The following is a 20896-nucleotide window of genomic DNA, read 5'->3' as shown; positions in this document are numbered from 1 at the left end:
TACTTATCAAATTTAATTTTTCCTGATAATTAAGTCCAATTTGATTCTACAGATTTGCCCTTCCTGATCTCTGAACTTGAGAAAGGCAATAACTTTCATCATCGGGTTTTTCGTAACTCCCTCGATATCTAAATCTAGCAAATGAGTGCTAACGGTTTCTCTAGGTTTGTCAAAATTTATAAACATGCATGCATTTAAATAAATTGAGGCTATGCTCGTGAGCTCAAAAAGGATTTTTTATCTAGTGTAAGGACCAGACCTGCTTGAGTTTTGAGGACTTTGCTTGTTTGAATATGGGAACCACGCCCGTCAATTTGGAAACTACGCTGTTGACATGGGTACCATGTCCATCGATTTGGGAGCCACACCAGCTGATTTAGGAACCACGCCTTTTAATATGGGAACTATGCACATTGATATGGGAGCCACGCCCGTTGGTTTTATTTTTGCAGACTTCTCTCTCACTATTTTTCATAATTTTATCACTTTGATCAATTTGGTAATTTTCCACTTTTTGGTGCTTTTGATTAGAAATTCTCACCCAAGGGTGCAATCTAACTCATTGTCATGCTTCCGAAGCTATATTGGTATTTAGCCTACTTAGGAACTAATACATAATTTTTGATGGGTCAGCGACTAAACTCATGAATTTTGATAATTTATGCCTTAGGATGCAACCTAGCCCTTCATGTGCCTTCTAGGAACTTGTGTTGGATTTCTGTTTATTTAGGGACTAGGCTATAATTTTTGGTAGCTAGGGATCTAAATGAAACTTTTACCCTCTTCAAGGCTTATATATACCTCCATATCCATTCACAAATTACTTTATTCCATTTTTGCCTTTTACTTTCTCTCAAACCTTCCTTCATTTTTTTATTTCTCAGGCGATTCTTAGCCAAATTTCGTGAAAACAGTCTTAAAATGACAGCTTTTCTTCTTAGATTCTCTAGGCATACTCCAATTGTGCCCAACTGGGAGTTCTCACCATCAATTTTTTATCATAACGACTTAGGGCTAGTAAAAGGATAGGAGATTCCTCTCTTAGTAAAATTGAACATTCACTGGCCGTTTTCGGCCATCGGAGAGGTTTTTTAGCTTTAAATTTTGCTTCTTGTCATTTATATACTAGATACATGTGTTATTTGCATAAAATTCATAAAGAATTGCAAAAAAAATCGAACAAATTGCATGTCCTAACCCGTAGAGCCGATTGACTTTGTACAGTGCCGATTCGGCTCTTTATTGAGCCAATCAGCTTTACATAATTCGAATAGACCATGTACGAGCCAAAATCAGATTTTTAGGCTATTCTTACATAAAATATTAGCAAATAAATGTATATTTACCTGTCTAGAGTCTTTTTGTGCTTCAATTGTGTTTAATACCTATGTGCTTAGCTTTTTTAGAGTGACGTTGTATCGATCTAGTTTGTCGAAAACTTTTACGGGACCCGTGAGTGGTTTGATGAGCTCCCTAGTTCTGTCCAGGGTAGGATTGGTGACATCAGCTTAAGTTGGTTTATGGCTACACTTTCATTAATTACTAGGGAGGACAAATCACACCTCCGTATACAGTCTTCTGTAAGATGGATGGATACTACTCACACCATCCACTCTCCAATTGATGAGGTGATCATGTCTCCTCTCTTTTATTACCATCACAAGGATTGACTTTATGGGCATCGTTGTGCCTTTTGATGATGCGATTCACGACCATCACTCTAATGTTTGGAAGCGTTATATTATGGACTTATTGGATTTCTTGTCAGTGTGCAAGAACACCCATTGCATTGCTTACCAGAGCATTCTTATCCTTTACAGAGGCTTCGTGCCTCGGAGTGCTCGAGAAGTATATCTTTTCAGAACTACCTTGTTTAGTGATTGAGGAAATTCACTGAACTTTCATTATCTAGCCCCTCTATGGGATTTAGACCAAGTCTCCTCCTACAATTAGAGATCTGTGGCTCTTGCTTATTTGTACCATCAGATGGACATCACTATTAGTGAGAGCAAGAGGATCTATGGCTTTTGGCATGTCGTTCATGTAAGTTTTGCTCTATGTTTTATCTTTGCCCTTCCTTCTTTGCATTATGACTACTAATTTCTATTTTGCAGGTCTAGGCTTTGGAGATCAGCCTTCTGGTGGGCTCACAGCCCATTTGTACTTCACGGGCCTTCCCTCGCTTGAGTCGCTGGGGCTCGATCAGGAGTGTCCCATTAGAGTGGGCCTAGATTCATATGCATCACATGAGGATCAACTCCTTAACCTAGGAGAAGGTAAACAAAAATTTATTATTCATACTCGTGATTTATGTATAAAGTTACTTAGCTTCTTAGTTTACAGATTCAGAGTGACTAGCTAAGGGAGTGCTGTCACTAGGACCCTTACATGCTTTCAGCTATTGACCTTGAGAAAAAAAGGAATCTACTAGCCGGACCTGCCTGTCGGGTTTGGTATTTTGGCGAGAGGATTTATGTGTAGGAGCGAGGCCCTGACAGATGCCAAGTTCCCTTACCTCCACCTCTCTCTATGTTCTAGATAGTGGATCTCGCTGGGAAGGAGCTAGCTATATGTTTTGCGGGATATGACAAGCCTGAGGATCTCAGCATCCGGTTCTAGAGGATAAACTACACTTCCTTTATTCCTCAATTACTGAGGACTGTGTCATTTGATGATGACATCATGGTTCAAGTACCTTTTCTGATATACTTTTGACTCCTTTATCTTTTATATTCTGCCCTTTTTACCCAACCATTTTGTTTACAGTTCATTCGTTGGGCTCCCACTGCTCCTGAGCCAACCAAGGGGTGACCTGCCCAATGTTCCAAGCCCTCCCACATTTTGGATTCCTCTACTAGTGTTGTCTCTGAGGCACCTCCTACAGTCACGTCTGATGTGATTCCAAGGAGCATCACATTTCCTTTAGATCCAACGGTCTCATATTGAAGCCCCTTATGGTACGATGGAGCATCGGCTAGCCATAAAGAATTGCCTTCTTCTAGAGCTTACTCTGAGTACTTGGATACATGCAAGTAACATTCTCCTTTATGTCTTTATGCTTGTTTCCTGAAAGGTTAGTAACATATAATACAAATAATCGTACAGGTTCGGAGAGACCAGTTCAAGCTTGTCCATCGATTGGTTAATGCTGCAAGAAGGCAATTCTTTGTCCTTGGCGAGGACTGGCGAGTAAGAGTAAAGAATGTATTATGAAATGTAGTATATATGCATGTATGCATGTATAAAATGAATTGACTAAAATCTTATTGGGTTTTCCTCAGAGAGACCATGAGAGCTTACAAGGGCAGGTGGAAAATCGGCAACGTCAAATTGACGCTCAGCAACACAGGATCGACACTCTAACGCTTTAGCTATCTACCTTGCAGACTCAGGGGATGGATGCCGATTCGGATGATGGGATAGGGGATTCAGAAGAGAATCCCAACTTTTGATCTTTCTGCCATTGTGTGCACTTTCATCTTTTTATGAACTTTGGATATTTTTTCAGAGATATATAAATTTTTATGCTTTTTGGTGTTTGAATCCTTTTTTGCACTTAATTCCTTCTCTACATTACACGTTTTGGATTTACACACAACAGAGATGGGAAAATGCCTGAAGGAGCCCTTAAAAAGCCGATAATGTGCATGATAACATCACACAGCCGATCAACTATGTGCTAAATCGATTCGGCTTTACGCATAGCCGATCAGCTATGCACTCAGTCGATTCAGCTCTATGGTTGCAGAGTCGAATTTAACTCTGATTTGATGCCTTTAAAGACACATGCACCCTCACACTTCCTCATACGTTATTTTCTCTTCCAAAAGTTAAAGAACATATCTCAAAAAAGTGTCAAAAGCCTACAAACCCTTCTTAAAATCCTAACTAGTGATGATTGGGTCAAACTTGGAAAATTTCATCTTTCATCCTTTAAAGCCATACACAATATATCAAGCTTGATTATGGTTTCTTCATTATACTATCAATGTCTGGTGTCCAAGAGACCAAGTCTTTAGGTTTAGTAGGCAAGAACTATACCCCATGATCGAGGAGTTTTCTACCATTCTAGGAGGTCCTATGGATTCTTATTATAAGATTGTTTTGCCAAGGCTTAATGATCTTTTTCCTCATAAACTAGAAGAATTATTTGATATGCCCCCAGCTGATGTACTTTCCTATTCTGTTAAGGAGCACATTGTCCTTACTTCTCTAATCTCTTGTTATGAGAAGAAAGAAAGATGGATGCCTATTTGGATCCAAATGTTAGGCTTTTACCTTTATGCCCAATTTCTGCTAATTTCACCTCAAGGAGGGGAGATATCAGGATTGTTGACATTATTGATTAAGTGAAGCATGAAGCAAATCCTGTACCCATCATTTTGGTTGAAACCATTATTAGGCTAGATATGTACATAACCTATTAATGGTTTGGAGGTAGCCTCATTCTCTATTGGTATGCAACTAAATCTCCTTTCTCTTTATTATTTCTACCTTAATTTTTGCCTAAGCCGACCTTTTAGATTTTTAACTTAATAGGCTTTTGTCTTAACTTTTACTTAAGTGTCCCTTTCAGGCTTTTGTCTTAACTTAACAGGCTTTTTTTCTAAGCTGCCCTTTCAGGTTTTCAACTTAGCCTTTTCTTTCTTCTTTTTTTCCTTTTACAAATTTGGTTGTGCAAAAAGCTCCAAATACTGACCATCTGAAGGAACGTTGACAAATACGAGTCAAAGCATGTGTAAGTTCGATAAGTGGTTACCTGGCGAGACCATGATGATTAGATTTCTTGGATAAAGGGCATCCTAATATACACTTATTCGTTGGTCCTATCCCTGATGGAGAATCAGGCATGTCACTATTAAGGTATACAGCGATTGTGTGCCTTTACTTGGATTACAAGCATCCACTTTCTACACACCCTCAAGACTTTACCATCAATACGGACAAGAGCAAAGAATCTTGGAATTCTCCTTGAATTTGAAGGCTTCCCACTCAGACAAGATAGAAAGACTCTAGCCTCACTTGGACATAGAACGAATCCTTGACTTCGAAGGCAATATAACCATAGATGATAACTACAAAGCTTAGATCGAACTATAGATTACCAGTTCTCCTAGATTTGCGAGGTTCAAGAGGACTCGAGAGCTAGCTGCTAATTCTAAAGATGCATATGCAAATGCAAAGAGAAGAAAATGAAGAAAACATGTTTCTTTTTAGATCTTATTCATTTTGCTTAGCTTAGTTTTTCATTTCAGTTAGTGTGTAAAATAATAAACAAACATATATATGCTTAATAAAAATCCTAAACAATTTATTCATTCAATGGAGCCCCAAATGGATATATTTTAATTTCTCATGATTCAATTCCTGTCATTAGCCAGTCTTTTTAGATTTTCTATTTGATTATTTTCTCTTATTATCAAGATTTTTGCCTGATTAGTCTTTTTTGGGTTTCTCGATCAACAAGCTATTTTTTCTATTATATATATTTTTATACATAGTATTTCTTGAGATGATCCAAGTTGATTGGCTCAAAAAATTCATCTCCCTCCAAATCCGAAATCTTAGTGGCACTCTTAGGTAGGATTTTCTTTACCAAGCATGGGCCTTTCCAGATAGGTTTGAACTTTCCACTTGGGTTGAATATAGTAGGCTTTCTGTGTTTTAATACTAAATCTACAGCTCTGATCTTTGATGGCTTCACTTTCTCATTGAATGCCTTGGTTATCTATTTTTGGTACAATTGCATATGGTACAGGGCTTTCATCCTGTTCTCATCGATTAGAGCCAACTATTGTTATCTCCTCCCAATCTATTGGTACTCTGGTATTTCTACCTCAATCACAACTCTCAAAGATTTCAACTCCAACTCAACTGGCAAGACTGCTTCAGTCCCATAAACCAAAGATACGGAGTCTGCCCGATTAACATTTACTCAGTCGTTCGATATTCCCAAAGTGCAAAGGATAATCGAAATGACCAATCCTTGTGATTCTATACCATCTTTGAGAGAATTTTATTTAAGTTCTTGTTAACCGCTTCCACTGCTCCATTTGCATAAGGTCTGTACGAAGAAGACTTGTGATGCTTGATCTTGTATTCTGTTAATAAGTTCGTTGTTTCACCCATGAATTACACCCCATTATCCATCACAACATGATGTCAGACTCCATATTTTCATATCAGTTCCTTTCTATAGAGCTTACCATTTGTCTTGCCCCCATAGTAGTGAATGACTCAGCTTCAACCCATTTTGAGAAATAATCGATTGCTAATATTATGTATCTGTGCTCATTTGAAGGAGGTTTTATTTCTCTAATGGTGTCAATTCCCCAAGCCGCAAAAGGCCACAGAAATGTTAAGTTATGTAGCTCAGTTGGAGGTACATGACTCAGGTCACTTTAAAGCTGGCACTCGCAGCATTTGCTTACTAAAGCTATACAATCCTTTTCCATCATTAACCAGTAGTAGCCTTGACGCATAATCTTCCTAGTCAATACTATGTCGTTCATATGAGGCCCAAATACTCCTTTATGCATTTCTTCCATCACTACTTGTGCTTCTGCCTTAGTAACACATCCAAGTTGGATACCCAAAGTCATTCTTCTAGGTAAGATCTAGCCTGTATCTGCAGCACATATCTTTCCTTTATAGTCATTTCCTTGGGGCACATCCTGTCTTCTATAAATCTCTCCAGATCATACTCATTTCCCTCCAAATTTGAGATCTTAGTGGCACCCTTAGGCAGGATTTTCTTTACCAAGTATGGACCTTTCCAATTAGGTTTGAAATTCCCTCTTGGGTCGAATATAGTAGGCTTTTTTATGTGGTTCAATCCTAAATCTCTAGCTCTGATCTTTCCTAGCTTCACTTTCGTATTGAATGCCCTGGCTATCCATTTTTTGTACAACTGTATGTGCTAATGGGGCTTTCATCCTTTTCTCATCGATTAGAACCAATGTTGATATCTCCTCATAGCCCATTGGTACCTGGTATTTCGACCTCAATCAGAACTCTTAAAGATTTCAACTCCAACTCAATTGGCAAAACTGCTTCAGTCCCACAAACCTAAGATATGGAGTCTGCTTAGTTAATATTTGCTTAGTGGTTCGATATCCCCAAAGTGCAAAGGGTAATCGAGATGATCACTCATTGTGATTCCATACCATAGAGAATCTTCTTTAAGTTCTTATTAGTTGCTTCCACTGCTCCATTTGCATGAGGTCTGTATGGAGAAGACTTATGATGCTTGATCTTGTATTCTGTTAACAAGTCCGTCGTCTCACCCATGAACTGCACCCCATCATCTATCACAGCGTGATGTGGGACTCCATATTTAGAGATCATATTCCTTTCCATAAACCTAGCCATTTGTCTTGCCCCCACAATAGTGAATGACTCAGCCTCAATACATTTAGAGAAATAGTCGATTGCTACTACTATGTATCTATTCCCATTTGAAGGAGGTTTTATTTCTCTGATGATGTCAATTCTCTAGGCTACAAAAGGCCACAGAGATGTTAAGTTATGTAGCTCAATGTAGGTACATGACTCAAGTCCCTAAAAAGTTGGCACTCGTGACATTTTCTTACTAAAGCTATATGATAGGCTAAATAGTGTTAGCTACAATCTAAAGCAGTGTACCTATCGATGCAGTCTAGCACTAATGGCGAGTATCAAGGTCGTATTCCTCGGGAAAGTAAAAGCCTAGAGTTACTCCTTTGTTCTTTGTTATATTAACCTAAAATGAATGATGAATAATTTCTAAACTAACTATTAACTACAAGCCAAGTTCTGAGGGAGATGCAGGAGTAATTGATAAATGAAATAATCAAGACAAGAAGACAAACCCAAAGGGAATCTAAACTAGTTGGCAACCAAATAAAGATAAAGGATCGGTGAGTCTAATTATGCTACCCGTGAATGAATTCTTAACCGAATTCGGTTTCTCTCTCGAGATAACCGAATTCCTAAACCTAATAACCTAAAGTTGGAATCTCTTCCTAACGATTGATTCTTAAATTAGCATTAAGCTTTAATCCGCCTCTATTAAGCTTTGTTAATTCTTAATCCGGCTAGTTAATTATCCTTATCTCTAAGCGATTATTAACTAGTTCTTGCTATTCAAAATTCCAATTGCCAAATGGATTTCTCAATCTCATAAAGCAATCTAAACATCACAATTCACAATGTCTCATGAATAATGCATTATCTTATTAATATTGAAAACAAGAAGAATACAAAACCAACTCAAACAATCCAACAATATAATATCAAGCCAACATAGTAAAGAAATCCTAATGGATTAAATCAGTCTAGCTAAACATGTTCATGTTTAAAACAATCTAGGAAATCAATCACAATAAGAGAATAATGAAAATAAAACATGTACACCATTTTCTCTCGAATTGGATGAACAACTCCAAATCTGGATCTACACTTTGATTAATCTCCCAAACTGCCTCTTGAATTGCTCCACTACTGTTTTGCACTCGGAACCTTGTGATTCTGGGATTCTTACTCACCGCCACTCTCTCTTGCACTCAATACTGTGCAGAAACCGAACCAGCCGCCAGGGCTCTATGTCACTCTTTTTCCCTCCTCCTCTTCTCTAAGAAAAATCATTTTTCTTATATATTTAACTCAGCACGGTCGTGTTCAAGGCCGTGCCGAAGTCCAGGCCGTGCTGAAACTGTGGATCTCACCAAGTAGGGTTTCAACATGGCCGTGTTTCTCCCCGTGTTGGCCACCACAGACCGTGTTTCTCCCCGTGTTGGCCAACATGGGCCGTGCTGAAGGCCGTGGTGGCTACAGAAACCGTGCCTAAAGTGCAAATTTCAAGAATCAAAGCCAATGGTTGAGCACGGCCAGAGTCCAGGCCGTGCTCAATGTATGCATTGCGGGCTCTTGTTCGATATTGATGAATTCTCATCCGTTTCCGCACGTATTGATCTATAATTGCTTAAACACCGATGATGGTCCTATAAATGTTCCTGAAATGCAAAAGAACACAAAACACGGGTGATCTGGGAATAAAAGCATAATAATTGCTAAGAATATACGCAATAATATGCAAGCAAATATGTGTAAAACTATGCTCATCACTATACGATCCTTTTCCATTATTAACCAATAGTAGCCTTGACTCATGATTTTCCTAGTAAATACTATGTCGTTCATATGAGGCCCATATACTCCTTTATGCATTTCTTCTATCATTACTTGTGCTTCTACCTTGGTAACATATCGAAGTTGGACACCTGAAACCATTCTTTTGTACAACACTCCTTCATGTTACTTCTAGCCTATATTTGCAGCACGTATCTTTCTGTTATAGTCATTTCCTCGGGGTACACCCTGTCTTCTATAAATCTCTTCATATCGTAGAACTATGGCTTCTCTTTTGGTCCCATCTGAACTTGCATGACCCAGTTTCCTTAACAATAGGGTGCTCCTGACTTCATAATTACTAACAGCTTCATTGGAAGTTACGAGAGGTTATCCCATATTGACGATAATGTAGCTAACGTATCTGCCATCTGATTCTCATCTTACGGTAAATGAATAAACGAAGATTTAGAAAAATTGCAAACTATAGTCATAAAGTAACTGACATATGGTTTTAATCTTTCCTCTTTCACATCCCATTCTTAAATGGCTTGTTGGACCACTAGCATGGAAACTCTGTAGACCATCAGCTGTCTCGCTTCTGCTACTATGGTTACTTTTAATCTAAATAAACATGCTTTGTACTCTGCCATATTATTAGTCACTCTGAAATCTAATATCTTAGACATCGGTAGCATTTCTCCTTTTGGTATAATCAGAGCTACTTCTAACCCTGTACTTCTTGCATTTACAGCTCTATTGAAGTAAATTTTCCATTCTTGAATCTCAATTGCCACTAGATTCTCATCAGAAAATTCTAGATCCCAAGGGTCATCTCCTTTAATCGCATTCTGAGTTAAAAGCTCTACTACAGCCTTTCCCTTGACCACCTTCTTGGTGATTTACTCGATGTCAAACTCTGGCAGGAGTATTAACTATCTAGCCAGCCTTCCCAAAAGAGACGGAGCCTCAAACAAGTATTTCAATGGGTCTATTTTTAAAATTGCTTGCACCCTATAAGACTGGAAATAATGCCTCAACTTTCTTGTAGCCCATATCATAACTAGACACATCTTTTTTATGAGGTTATACTTTGACTCATAAGGCAGCAACTTCTTACTAAGATTATAGATCGCTTGCTCCACTTCATTTGGCCCACACTGCGCCACCATTGCCCATATGGCTTCCTCTTCCAAGTCCAAGTATAGAATCAACGGCTTTTCATCCTTCGACGGCTTCATTAGATACTCTTTAATTTTATCAAAGGCTTTCTGACGGTATTCATCCCACACAACAAGTTGTTATTTTCTTAAAAGCTTAAATATAGGATCACAAACCATTGTGAGCTTGGAAATAAACCTGTTGATGTATTATAGATGTTCTAGAAATCCTTTGACCACTTTCTCTATTTTTGGCACTAGCGTCTCTTGAATAGCCTTTACCTTGTTCGAATCAATTTCTATTCCCCGTTGACTCACTATATGCCCCAGCAGCTTTCTTAATGTTATTTCGAATACGCTCTTCTTTGGATTAAGCCTTAAGTTATATCTTTCCACTCGCCCTAGGAACTTGTAAAGACCTTGGAAATGCCCTTCCTTTATCTCAGACTTTACCATCATATCATCTACATTTACTTCTACCTCCTTATGTATCATATCGTGAAACAGGTAGTGGCTACTCTTTAATAAGTTGTCCCCATATTCTTTAGTCTAAAATGCATAACTTTATAGCAATATGTCCCTATTCAGTGATGAATAACGTCTTCAATTTATCTACTATTACCATCATGATCTAGTTGTGTCTGGAGAAACCATCGATGTAAGAGTACATAGCACTCGAAGTTGCACTATCAACTATGATGTCTATGTGAGGAAGAGGGAAATCATCCTTACGGCATGCCTTGTTTAGATCCTAGTAATCCACGCACATTCTTACTTTACCATCCTTCTTCAGGATCGGGATGATGTTTGCCAATCATTCGGGATAGTCGACTGTGTTGAGGAAATTAGCTTTCACTTGCTTAACAACTTCTTTCTGAATCTTCTTTTCCTATTCCAGCCTTAACCTTCTAATTTTTTGCTTGATTGGCTTGATGTGTGGATAGGTTAGGATGTGGTGCTTTGCTATCTTCTTATCCAACCTTGGCATATCATTGTAGGACTAAGCAAATACCTCTTTCCTTTTCTTTTATTATTTTCTCCAGTTTTCTTCTCTTCTCAAGAGTTATATCATGAGTTATCGTAATGTTCCTTAGATTTTTAATTGTGTCTAAATTAAATGAGTCAATTTATATGGATTTGATATCAAACATGCACATATCATGATTATCAAAATGCACACTACCATAAGGAAAAACATCGCAAAAGTAAGCAAAATTACTATTCATATCATTGATCTTTAAAAGAAAACAAATATCATCCTTATAAAGATCTGATGTTATGACATCATTATAAAATACATCAATTATTTGCCCTTCTATCAGGGCAACTAGCTCTTATTGGTTCAGCTTCTCAAGCGAAACGACGAATTCTTCTAGCTTCAACTCCTCAACCTTAGCAGTAATATTCTCATGGACTTTCTTGATGCTTAACTCGGTCATTTTGTCGACGATCAAACTTTTGAATATTTTAAATCTCGGCACCTTAGTCCAAGCTATTATAACAGGTTCAGGCTCCCCAGAATAATTCTTGTACTCTCAGACAAATATGTCTTTTAGAGTGTTACCCATTGGTCCTCATCTTCTTCCTTATGATAACCCAGCCCGTGCCAAGTTTTCTAACCTTCGAAATCTGGCAGCTCTGCAATACCCTGCTGATTCTTTCCTAACCCCATTTCAGGCATGAAATCCATCTTTTAAAATATATTGGATACTTTAGGATCTATGTAGATCTTGTAGAGAACGACGACTTGGAATCTAGTAGGGGCTTTTAGCTCTTGTGCAGCTTCCTGAATAGCCAAGATAACCTTACCACCTTCGGTGTTAATAGTCACTATTTCGCTTTCATGAAGGAACTTCACCTTTTGGTATATAGTGGAAGCCATTCCTCCTAGTGCATGGAATTATAGCCTACCTAATAATAGTGTAAAAGTTACCAGAATGTCCAAGATAGTGAATTCTATCTAGGATTCGATAGGACCCTTCTTCACCAACACTGAGAATATTCCTTCCACGTCTCTCTTCATCTCATCATAGGCTTTTGTCACTATATCTTATGGCTTCAGATCTTTCGTAGTCATCCCAGTATAAGGATTATACGAGAAGGAGACACATTGATGGTTGACCCATCAACTATGATTACACACGGGGTCCTTTTCCCCTTAACTTCTACCGCTATATAAAGAGCCTTGTTATAATCTTTTCCCTCGAGTGGTGAGTCTTTTTTTGAGAAAGTAATCATCCTTGTGGTTTTTTCAATTACCATTTTGATCATTTCCTCGGGAGTAGATATTGTGCCAATCCTTATACTACACAAGGCCTGGATTAAAGCCTTTCTATAATCCAATGAATGCATCAGTAGCTCTCAGATGTCGGTTGTCTTCTTCTCTTTCTTCAGTTGCTCTAGTAATTCATTATCCCCTTCAGGAGCTTTATCAACTTTCTTCAGTTTTTGAACCCCTATGTCTTTACCCACTGAGTCAATTTCTTTGTCAGATTCATTTTTTGCCCAAATATCCATTACCTTGACGTCTTGAATCTCACACTTATCTCCGAAACTATACTAGATATCTATAGCCATGACCAATTTCTTTTCTCTTTCCTTCTAAACCTCTAAAAGACAGGGTTCACAAGCTGCTTCATCGTCTGACCCCTAAACACTTAGGACAATGTCCCCAATTTGAATGTCAGCTGAAAGAGGCTTTGAATAGCCGGACCTTGAAATCGAATTTGCCTGAAGGCTTCTCAATAGGTCTTCACATTCATACCGAGGAAGTTGCTTAACTTGTCATTCTCTATAGTTAATCAAGTCCGGAATCTTGTGCTTGAGACAATTGCACTGGTTCGTCACATGCTCAAAGGTCTAATGATACTTATAATATTGAACATTGTGAGGTTTATGAGAGTTCCTTGGCGATTGAGGTTTAATTTTCCCACTCCATTTTAAGTGATGGAACACCATGGATAGTGGTGCCTCCAGCTTGGTGAAGGTTCTTTATGGACTATCTAGTTTGGTTTCTAGTTCTAGCTTAAACTAAGGTATGTCGAATTTATGGCCTCATCTTCGTTGAAGTCAGGGGTGATCATAGACACTTGATTTGGTGGAGGCGTGATATTATAGTTTGGCAGAGGATTCCTCCTAGTACTAGGATAGTCTGGGTTGATCAATTTTCGACATCAATGAAGTCTTGAATTTCATATTTCAGGTGGATGTAGTTTTCTGTATGGTAGCTAGGTACTTGGTGGAATTAGTACTAGGCATTGGGTTTGTAACCAGGTGCTTTTGGATGAGGTGGGTTTTTAAGGATGGTTGGTTGGAGCATGCAATTCTATGCTAACCTCACAAAAATCTTTGGGAGAGGTTGCCTGAAGTTGGAGAACTTTCTTGGTTGTTGGAAAATATTCAAATCTAGAGTCTTGCTCCCTCCAGCCTGATAATTTGGCCTTCTGCAGGGTTGCACAATCTTTCTTTTATCATTCTCGATTTCTTCGACCTGAAGGCCATTATCATATAAGTCTATGAAAGTCTTCAAATTCATCATCTGAAGCCTTTCAACCCAACCGAAAATAATATTTCGGATCACCATACGGACTTGGTCCTTTTCAGAAGGCTTATTCTTTATCAACCCAACCTTATTTCTCCACTTAATTAAGAAATCGAATAAGTCATTCGGCTTCTGCTTAGTAGATTCAAGATCTCTAATCGAGACTTCCAACGAAGTATTATAGTCATATTGTTTAATAAAATAATTACACAAATCGCATCATTCAACTCTGATGGATTTTTCTAGACCATGATACCAGTTCACAGTAAGTCCTTCTAATGATAATACAAATAGCTTGATAATTTGGTTCATAATCAACTATGTATTTCCCATAATGAAATGCCAAAATTTACTTAATTTATAACATACTAAAAATTCATTAATTAAATTATAAGATACTAAAAATTCATTAATTTGTTATATATATATATATTATATAATGTACGAGAATCTATAAAACATACATTCATTTACGGTTGTCATTTTATCATTTCTATTATTTATATGCTAATATAAAAATGACACATATGTACAAATATTTTAAATTTTTTGTATTGAATAATTAATAATATACTCAAATATTTTAATTTAAGTAATACTAGTTCTCTTACTTGCACATTTCATGGCTGTTATTATTATTTTGATTATAAAAAATAATAAAAATTGAATCAATAGAATCTTTTTTGATAAACTTTTAATATTTTATTATTATTTATAATATCTTAAGAATAAAGATAAATTGAATATTTCTTAAGTATTTTTAAGAATTTAATATTTTAAATTTTTATTGGTGCAATAATATAAAATTTATCTTAAAAATATTTATTAATAAATTTTAGTATTATAAAAATTAATACTATAAATATTATAATACCCTAAAATAAAATAAAAATAATCATAAATAAATAAGTAAGTAAAAAAAAGGGAAGAAAACTGTCACGACCCCACCCGTGGGCCCGTGACCGGCACTAGGGAATGGGTAGGCTTAAGGCCACCGAAACCCGTAGTAAGCATGACACTCACTGATTTAAACAAATCTCATCTCAAATTAATATTATTAAAACCATAAATTATCTTAATAGCTACATTCTACATAAATACTTCGGTCTGCCAGAAAAACTAGGCGAGACCTGAAGCTCAGAAAATTTACAACTGATACATTTACTATTACTACTGCGGAGAATCTAAGATTTACCAATTTACATACCAAATCAAATACATCACCCGATGATGAAGGAGTCAGTTCTTGAATAAGAGTCAGCGGAGAACTAAATACGAATCCGAAAAAAACATAAATGGAGACTCGGTCTAGAGTGAGTTAAAATCAAATAATCTAGAGACTATTGCTTCTTCCTCGGAAAACATAGATTATTCAAATCAGTATATCAAACCATACTATAATCATACCCTACTATTTCCTTCACATAAAATATTAATTATTCGAATCAAAATATCAACCATGCACGTAAATACAATCCATATTATAATCATACCATAATAAATAAATAAATGTATAAATAAAAATATATTTTTACTTTTACGGGACGAGTGGCTCGGTAGAACCCTAAACCCCAAAATCTAACAGCCATTTTGGCTCTCTTAATCCAATAAGACTGGCGCCCAGAGAGCAAGCTCGATCAGGGTCCTTACCTCCAGCCTGAACACTTGAATTCCAAATAAGCCGGCTTCCGGAGAGCATCGCTCGATCGGGGACCTTAACTCCGCATCAATCGAACTCGCAGAGCAATGCTCGATCGTAAGGCATAATCCATAATAATCTTATATCCATGATCGTTAAAGCCGCATGTTCTACAAGCCACATTTCCCAAATCGCAATCACCGTGATTTAATAAATATCATTGTCTAAAGAAATCATTCAACACTTATCGAAATAAAGATTAAAAATTTAGGATAAGACAACGTGCAATTCGTGTCGACAGAATAATAATATCTGTATTATTATAACATTACTAATAATAATATTTATATTATTTCAAATATTAATAATCAAGTGAAATCATTTATTTTGCGATACTAATAATCATATTAAGCACAAATTCTAAATAACATATTAAAATCAGACTAGCAATAGCGCAAAGATTAAATGACTTTAACTCACAGGATTGGCGACCTCCTAGCTCTGCTCCGGTGCCTCGGTTGGAGCGAGCCGAACAGACAGATCATCTAATCACGGAAAACAATTTATCAAAATACTGAAACAATCGATCATTAATCCTAGGTCTAGACTCCTAGGACTGACTATCTAAGAATCTCGACTCGGGAACTACCGAAAATTCGGCAGAACCTCCCCTACAACACGAACATTACCTCCCGTAAAAACGGGTCCAAGACCTGCCAGAAACACACTCTAAATATCCAATAATTTAAACAACGGGAGTCGGGTCCCAAACTTCACTATTTCCCGACTCCGCCACACAGCACAAAATACAAGGCAGGCAACTGACAGACAATTATTTTTGACTCACAAAAATCATCAAGTACTCAATATAACCCAATAGACATAATTAAACCAAGAATTTCTAAAATTAACGGGCCAAAGAAAATTACCGAGACGCTCGGTCGCTCGGTCGACACGCCTCCAGCCGCCGGAGTCCGATCAATGATCCGAACACACCATCGGACTCACAACGACGCGCTGATGACGATCCCCGCTTCCGATTTTCCGATCTGACACCCGATCATCCGAAGAGATTTGCGGACGATCTCGACCGTCGATTCGCAAACGAAGCCCGATCGCCACGAAACCAGTGCCATCGCGAAGCTTGAGCAGAGGAGAGTCGGGATATGTCCTCCGATCATCCATCCTCCGCCGGAGCTCGCTGGAAAAGCCCAAAAACGCCGGCTGCCACCATTATCTCTCTCCACCGGATCTTCCGTCTCCGGTCACCACAGCGTCCGCCGCTAAAGAAAGCTCTCGCCGAGAGGAGCCGATCGCCACCCAACTCTGGCCGGCAACAACGCCGAAACGGGCCTAAACACGCCTGCCACCGCGCGATTTCTGCCTCACGCTTCACTGGAGTTATTGCCGCTTGCCAGCCATTGCCTACAACAAGACGCTCCCTCCGCCCCGGAGTCTTCACACCCGCCGACGCCCGCCTTCCTCCCTTCTTCTTCGCCATCGCCTCACTCTCTCTCGATCTCCTTTCTCTCCTCGATTCTATTTCTTCAATATCGACATTAGGCCCCCGAACTTTTCCTTATTACAACTTGGTCACTCAACTTTCTTAATTACTTACAATTCCATCCTGCAGAATTCCAATTTGACCCCCAAACTTCTCTTTAGCCTTTCAATTAAGCCCTTAACTAATTAAATTGGGCCAAATCCGAATTACTGAAAATACACAATTACAAAAATACCCCTGACCGACATATTTATTTACGAAAATACCAAACTCACAAATTTCCATTAAAACCCCATAAAAATAACATTATACTTTCAATCCTTATTCCAAAATAAATTTCCAATTTAGTCCTAACACACAATTAAATTAAATAATAAATTTCCAACTTAAAATTTAATACTACTAATCAATTATAATACTAATTTTCTCAAAATTCTTTTATAAAAACATCCTTTATAATTGCTTCCAAAATTTTTCAATATATAATTTTACTTGAATAATTTCTTAAAATTTCAAACTAATTGGGTATAGAAAATAACTCATTTATTTGATTAATATTAAATTTTTCATTAAATCATTTCAAATTAAACCCAATAATAATGAAGCTAAAATTAACTTAAATAAAAACTCATTATTAAATATATAAAAAAATTTCGGGTGTTACAAAAACTGTTTTTTGCTCTCCCTTTTTCTTCTTCCTCCTCCCTTTTCTCTTCCCCCCGGCCCCATCACCTCCCTCTCCTCCCTCGCCTCCCTTCTTTTTTCCGTGGCCTGCCACCTCCTCCAACTGCTGGCAACTTCTTCTTTTTCTTCCCCTCCCTCGCTGGCATTGCCTCCTCCTTTTTCTCCCTTGCTGCCGACATCGAACTTGGAGCGGGGAGCTAACGCCGCCGAAACAGCCTCGTATCGTTGTCCTTTCGCTTGCTCGACGCCAGAAACAAGCTCCCCGTCATCGAAAACCCCCGAGTCGAGCTCTCCAGCCACTTTTCCCTCGTCGGCAGCAATGTGCAACCTCACTGGAGATGAAACTTTTCGCTCTCGATCGGGTGGTTTCCGGTGAGTTTCTGGAAAAAGCAGTTGCATTTTCGGACTCCCCGTAACTCAAACTTCGTGTAGGCGCTTCCAAATTTGAAATCTAATACCATTAATGGTAACGACTTTCGGACTCCAGTGTTTTCTGGACACGCGGAATTTTAGATTTTCGACTCGATATAATTTTGTTTGGACCTTAAAAATTATTTTATAATTTTAGAGAATATTATTTCTATTAATTATAAATAATTTAATTTAATTATATTTAATTAATTATAACTTAGATATAAATATTTTAAATTAATTAGTATGATTAATTATTGTTTTGTTTTGTGGTAGATGTGGTTGTGTTTGATTAGTTTAAATACCATAAAAATTTTGTGGGTTGGTTGTGGAATAAATATTAATGATGAACTGTCTATAATTAATTGTGATCTGTGATATGTTACGAAGTCGGAGAAAAATAATACAGTTTTGGTAGCCCAACTCTAGTTAAATAATTACGGAATATTTGAAGTATTTCTAGCAGGTTCTGAATCCATTTTATAGGGGGGTAAATGTCCATACTTTAGGGGAGATTTTACCAAACTTTTGGTAAATTTTCGAGTCAGAATTTTTTAGGCAGTCTAATCTAGGAGTCTAGACCTAGGAAAAATTAAGAATATCTTATTAACTGAGTTATTTTCGTTAATAGATAATCCGTATGTCCAGCCAGCTCCACCCGAGGCATAGGGGCAAACCGCAGAGCGCGACAAAACAGTGAGTTAAAGTCATATAGTCAACTACAATTGTATCATGTTTAAATTAAATGCAATGTTATGGGTTTATAAGTACTATGATTATTATTAGTATTATTAGCATTAATTTTATTTGATTAATAATTATTACGAATACTAGAAGTATCATTATTATAGATTTTATTTTCGTTATTCTCGATATCCTTTATCATTTATTATTATTATTATTATTATTATTATTATTATTATTATTGGCTATTATCTTTATTTTTTATTTTTTATTATTATTATTATTACATATAATTTTCATATCTGCTATAACTGTAATTTCAGGATGAGGCAGCAGTAGAATATGCCACCTGATGGGTTGTATCAGAACCATGTGCGTACCGGTATTAATCAGAGACATGTAGTAAAAGATTATTTTTTTTTTATTTGCCTTGGTCGAGTATAACTTTTTGAGCTGTAAACATTTGATTGCCGGAGGAAAGTTCCATGGTCGAGCGTTGCTCTCTGGGCGCCGGCTTTATTGGAAATCAAGTGACCAGACCGGATTTAAAGACCTTAGTTGAGCTTTACTCTCTGGACGCTAGTCCTATTGGTGTAAGAGAGTCGAAAGGCTGCTAGTATTAGAGTTAGGATTTTCCTGAGGTACTCATCCCATAAACTTTTAAATTGTATTTTTCTGGATCATGGCATGATACATATTTTAATATTATTCTGATTAAATAAATATTTTATTGTGAAGGCTGTGTTTATTATAGGATTATATGATTTTAATTCACTCTCGAGGCTGACAATTTTAATTTTAATTTTTTCAGGTGACAGCTAGGTTTTCCATCGTCTTTCTTTTGACAGCCTGGCTTCATTCTCCTTCGGACCTATTGTAATTAATTTCTACTTTTGCATTTTGAAACTATTTAAAATTGTAGACTCTTCGCAATAGTGTACCTAGCATATTATATTTGAATTTAGTTTGTAACAAGTTATAGAATGTTTGCTAGTATCCAGCTGGAGTATTAATCTAATTATGTGTAAATTTGTGAATGAAGTGTTGTGTTGTTTTAATAGTATATATATGTATGTATATTTGAATTTTTTATTAATTAGGCTTACTATAGGTTTTAATGGCATTAAACCTACCTATTCCATAGTGCCATCACGGGCCCACAGATCGAGTCGTGACAAATATAATGGATATTATTATCATTTAAAATTAAAATTTATTATATAATTGAAAAATAACTCAGTTTATTAAAATTATAATTTAGAATATAATTTTTCTAGAATTAGAGTGATTAATTAATTAGAAAATTAATTTTTTATTTAATATAATATTAAGAATATAATTAAAACATTGTCTTTTAGGATTAAAATCTTTGTTTAATTAAGAATGTAACTTATCAACTAATAAATTAATAAAAAGTTTATAAAATTATACATAAGTTTGAATCTCATATATCAAAATTAAGTATACATATTAAAATAAAAATTTTGTATAAAAAATAATATTACATTTTAAAAAGTATTATGTCTTAAAATTTAATATATACTAGTCGTTAATCTGTCGATTGCATAATCATTGTAATTATTGATTATAAATAATGATATAAATAGAGTTTATAGATAAAATTTTATTTATTTATAATATTTTAAAAAATAAATATAATATACTTTTTAATATTTTTATAATTATTTATAATATTTTCAATTTTTAATATAAAAGTTATTTTTAAAATATTTATTTATTAATTTCTAATATTATATAAATTAATACTAAAAATATTATCAATATTACAATTATCTAGAATTAGGAATTATAATGAGATAATTAATTTATTAGTTAATTAAGATATTAAAAATATAATTTAAAACGTTATGAATTAGAATTAAATTCTTAATTAAAAAATAATTTATTAATTAATACTATATTAAAAATAATTAAAATATTATTAGTTATTATTTAATTAAAAATATAATCTGTTAATTAATAAATTATAAAATAAATTATAAAATTATATATAAACTTAAATATATATGTCAAAAATAAATGTACATATTAAAATAAAAATTATAAATTATAAATAGCAAAATATAATCATATATATATATATATATATATATTATTTTTAAATTTGTGTATAAGTGGGAAAATAGACTTGAATATCCAAGAAT

General features: G+C 35.9%; 1 long non-coding RNA gene across 1 annotated transcript; it reads left to right on the top strand.

The window, feature by feature from the left end:
• Positions 1–18911: 18911 nt before the first annotated feature.
• On the top strand, positions 18912–19772 carry LOC125370546. Its single transcript, XR_007216586.1, has 2 exons — positions 18912–19372; positions 19543–19772. It is a non-coding gene; the product is annotated as an uncharacterized LOC125370546 (long non-coding RNA).
• Positions 19773–20896: the final 1124 nt, after the last annotated feature.

The sequence above is a fragment of the Ricinus communis genome, chromosome 7 (genome assembly GCF_019578655.1).
Source record: "Ricinus communis isolate WT05 ecotype wild-type chromosome 7, ASM1957865v1, whole genome shotgun sequence".
NCBI lineage: Eukaryota > Viridiplantae > Streptophyta > Magnoliopsida > Malpighiales > Euphorbiaceae > Ricinus > Ricinus communis.
Note: the sequence above shows the minus strand (reverse complement) of the source record. Positions and strands in the feature narration are given on the sequence as shown.